This window comes from Pseudophryne corroboree, chromosome 9 (genome assembly GCF_028390025.1).
Source record: "Pseudophryne corroboree isolate aPseCor3 chromosome 9, aPseCor3.hap2, whole genome shotgun sequence".
NCBI lineage: Eukaryota > Metazoa > Chordata > Amphibia > Anura > Myobatrachidae > Pseudophryne > Pseudophryne corroboree.
The window spans coordinates 277,565,918-277,570,917 of record NC_086452.1 but is presented as its reverse complement, the minus strand read 5'-3'; positions in this window follow the sequence as shown (position 1 = coordinate 277,570,917).

The window sequence follows — 5,000 nt, the reverse complement described above, 5'->3', positions numbered from 1 at the left end:
CCTCTACCCCTCTCTCGGATCTGGAGTATCGGACACTGGCCAAGGGACTGTCATATGTTCCAACCACTTACCCCGATCCCTTAGAAAGTAAGGTGGAGCTTTATCAATTGAACAGGACGCTAAAAAGAAAGGAATATTTCAATAATCATACGCATGAGCGACCGGTCTCAGCTGTTCCCGCTCAATTACGAAAAATATTACCTGGGTCCCAGTTTGACCCTCCCAGTTTAAATCCTTCTATCCGTACATTCACAAGAATGTTGGAAAGGGAGAGTGCCTTGGAAGACACCAGATCACCTCGTCCTAATATGTCTAAACAAGAAATGCATACACTGGAAGAACTGTCACAACGGACTGACATAGTGATTCGCAAGGCGGATAAGGGGGGGGCTATAGTCATCCAAGATTTGGATGACTATGTTAAGGAGTGTCAACGACAGTTGGGCAGTGTAGAAACTTACAAACGGCTAGTGAAAGATCCTACTAAAGAGTATAAGATTGAGATAGATCAAATACTCAAAGATGCTAACCAGCAAGGCATTATACCATCAGATGTTACACAGGCACTTACCACGGACTATCCTAGAGTACCGTTGTTTTATACGGTACCAAAAGTCCATAAGACCATGGTGGACCCTCCGGGCCGCCCCATAGTGTCGGCTAGGGGGTCCTTATATCACCCTATTTCCATATATTTGGACTCATTCCTTAATCCCTGTATTCAGGCCTTGCCGTCATACCTTAAGGACACTACGTCGCTGTTGTTGCAATTACAAGCCTTGGGCCCATTACCCGAGGAGTTACAATTGTGTAGTGCGGATGTCACCAGTCTCTATACCTGCATCCCTCATGATGCAGGTATAGAGGCGGTGAGGCTACTTATAGAAAATAATTCTATTTATCAGGGACCAGATATTACATTTTTCTTGACCCTCTTAGATAGGGTGTTGAAGCGTAATTATTTTGTGTTTAATGGGGATTTTTGGTTACAACTGTCTGGGTGTGCAATGGGGTCAGCGGTGGCCCCGTCGTATGCAAATGCATTTATGCACCTGGTAGAAACTCAGATGTTTTATTTGAATCCCCAGGTAACACAACATGTTGTATATTATAGACGATTCATAGACGACTTGCTGGTTCTGTGGGGTGGTCCTAGAGAACAACTGGTGGCCCTATGGGATAATCATAATTCTACGCGACATGAAATGCAGTTTACTTATGTTATTAATGACGTCACAGTTAATTACTTAGACGTCACCATCACAGTTAAGGATGGAGTTTTGGCCACATCCATCTTTATTAAAGCCACTGATAGAAACACTTTACTAAACCACCAAAGTTTCCATCCTACCTCATTGCGTAAAGGTTTACCATTTTCGCAATTCCTTAGAGTACGCCGTATTACATCAGACCCTGAGGAGGCTAAAATAGCCATGGATCGGATGTTATTAAAATTTGCAGAAAGAGGGTACCCCATGAGGGAATTAGAACAGACTAAACAAAAAGTATTGAATATGACCAGAGAACAAACATTAGGCACAGGCCGGAACAATAGGAATGCCAGATTAGGAACTAATAAGCTTCCCTGGGTCAATAAATATACCACAGGGACAGACAAATTGACAAAAAGGGCTAAGCAATTATGGCCCATTGTTCAGTCAGATCAGGCATTATCCTCATTGTCAGATACTACCCTCTTACCGAGTTATACTCGGGGACGTAACATTGGTGATTATGTGATTAAGCTTGACATTACCAACCTTACTAAGAGTCGGGAATCACATTTTTTGCGGACCAAAAAAGGTTGTTTTAGGTGTTTAGGGTGTGTCACCTGCAACACTTTGATTACGGGGACCACTTTTAGTCATCCCCATACGGGTAAGAAAATTAAGATCTTACACCGATTAACCTGTACCACCACACATGTTGTATACATGTTGTCCTGTCCGTGTGGTCTTGCCTATGTGGGCAAGACCATACGACAGTTCAGGGAACGGATGGCATTACACCGGAGTGCCATCAAGAAAGCCCTTGAAAAAGGTTTTAGTGAACAGCCTTTTGCGCGTCATTGCCTTAATGCAGGCCATAATGTGGCTAGTATTAGGGCTATACTAATAGACCATGTCCCAGCATCGCTACGGGGTGGTAACCGGTATAGGATATTGTTACAGAAAGAATCCAGGTGGATTTTCACACTGGGGACAATATCCCCCAAGGGATTAAATGAAAACCTGGGTATCCAATGCTTTTTGTAGCAGATCATCACTAATCACCTTGGTTAATAGGTAATGTCTATCTTGGGTTCATCAGGGGTTAATCCCTCAGTGGGATTACACTTGATCCTTTTTTTTTGTTGTTTTCTATATCATGTATATTCTTATGTACCTGTGGCTGTCAACAAAGTAATATGTCAGTAATATGTTGTTTCTTCCAGTAGCCTATCCCTTAATTGCAGACCAGTGGGGAGGCTTTTTTATCTGACTCTTGATTCACCTTTTAATATATATTTTTTGTAATGTATGTTTTTCCCAGCTCCCGTCCAGCGTTGGCTGGTTGCTATGGGAACTCCCCTGCGACGCGGCGCACCGTTGACGTCAGAGGACGCCAATGCGGAAGCATGGTCGGACGGACTGGCGGGCGGTCGCGCCGTGTAGCAGGTGAGTAGGGTTAACGTTAATGTCTGTCCTTTTGTCTATAAATGTATGTTTTGTGGCACTGTGAGGCTTGTCTGGCCCTGATGACGGGGTTTAATCCCCGAAACATGTTGGCATAATAAAAAGAATTTAGTTCAGTTGCGAAGTCTGACTGAGTGCCGCCGTCATCCCTTCACTATATATATATATATATATATATATATATAGCGGTACGGTACAGTAGTCCTCTGCTCTACCTCTGTGTCGTCAAGTATACTATGCATCCATACCCGTGCTGCATTTTATTTGTGCACAGAATATAGTAGGAGGACAGAGCAGAATTTTGCTGACCACCAGTATATATATAGCAGTACGGTACAGTAGTCCACTGCTCTACCTCTGTGTCGTCAATTATTCTATGCATCCACACCTGTGCTGCATTTTAGTTGTACGCAGTATATAGTAGGAGGACAGTGCAGAATTTTGCTGACCGCCAGTGTATATATATATATATATATATATATAGCAGTACGGTACAGAAGTCCGCTGCTCTACCTCTGTGTCGTCAAGTATACAATGCATCCACACCTGTGCTGCATTTTAGTTGTGCACAGTATATAGTAGGAGGACAGTGCAGAAATTTACTGACCACCAGTATATATATATAGCAGTACGGTACAGTAGTCCACTGCTCTACCTCTGTGTCGTCAAGTATACTATGCATCCACACCTTTGCTGCATTTTAGTTGTGCGCAGTATATAGTAGGAGGACAGTGCAGAATTTTACTGACCACCAGTATATATATATAGCAGTATGGTACAGTAGTCCACTGCTCTACCTCTGTGTCATCAAGTATACTATGCATCCATACCTGTGCTACATTTTAGTTGTGCGCAGTATATAGTAGGAGGGCAGTGCAGAATTTTGCTGACCACCAGTATATATATAGCAGTACGGTACAGTAGTCCACTGCTCTACCTCTGTGTCGTCAAGTATACTATGCATCCACACCTGTGCTGCATTTTAGTTGTACGCAGTATGTAGTAGGAGGACAGTGCAGAATTTTGCTGACCGCCAGTATATATATATATATATATATATATATATATATAGCAGTACGGTACAGTAGTCCACTGCTCTGCCTCTGCGTCATCAAGTATACTATGCATCCATACCTGTGCTGCATTTTAGTTGTGTGCAGTATATAGTAGGAGGACAGTGCAGAATTTTGCTGACCACCAGTATTTATATAGCAGTACGGTACAGTAGTCCACTGCTCTACCTCTGTGTCATCAAGTATACTATGAATCCATACCTGTGCTGCATTTTAGTTGTGCGCAGTATATAGTAGGAGGACAGTGCAGAATTTTGCTGACCACCAGTATATATATATAACAGTACGGTACAGTAGTCCACTGCTCTACCTCTGTGTCGTCAAGTATACTAGGCATCTATACCTGTGCTACATTTTAGTTGTGCGCAGTATATAATAGGAGGACAGTGCAGAATTTTGCTGACCACAAGTATATATATAGCAGTACGGTACAGTAGTCCACTGCTCTACCTCTGTGTCGTCAAGTATACCATGCATCCACACCTGTGCTGCATTTTAGTTGTACGCAGTATATAGTAGGAGGACAGTGCAGAATTTTGCTGACCGCCAGTGTATATATATATATATATATATATATATATAGCAGTACGGTTCAGTAGTCCACTGCTCTACCTCTGTGTATTCAACTATACTATGCATCCATACCTGTGCTGCATTTTAGTTGTGCGCAGTATGTAGTAGGAGGACATTGCAGAATTTTGCTGACCACCAGTATATATATAGCAGTACGGTACAGTAGTCCACTGCTCTACCTCTGTGTCGTCAAGTATACAATGCATCCACACCTGTGCTGCATTTTAGTTGTGCACAGTATATAGTAGAAATACAGTGCAGAATTTTACTGACCACCAGTATATATATATAGCAGTACGGTACAGTAGTCCACTGCTCTACCTCTGTGTCATCAAGTATACTATGCATACACACCTGTGCTGCATTTTAGTTGTACGCAGTATACAATAGGAGGACAGTGCAGAATTTTGCTGACCGCCAGTGTATATATATATATATATATATATATATATAGCAGTATGGTACAGTAGTCCACTGCTCTACCTCTGCGTCATCAAGTATACTATGATTCCATACCTGTGCTGCATTTTAGTTGTGCGCAGTATATAGTAGGAGGACAGTGCAGAATTTTGCTGACCACCAGTATATATAGCAGTACGGTACAGTAGTCCACTGCTCTACCTCTGTGTCATCAAGTATACTATGCATCCACACCTGTGCTGCATTTTAGTTGTACGCA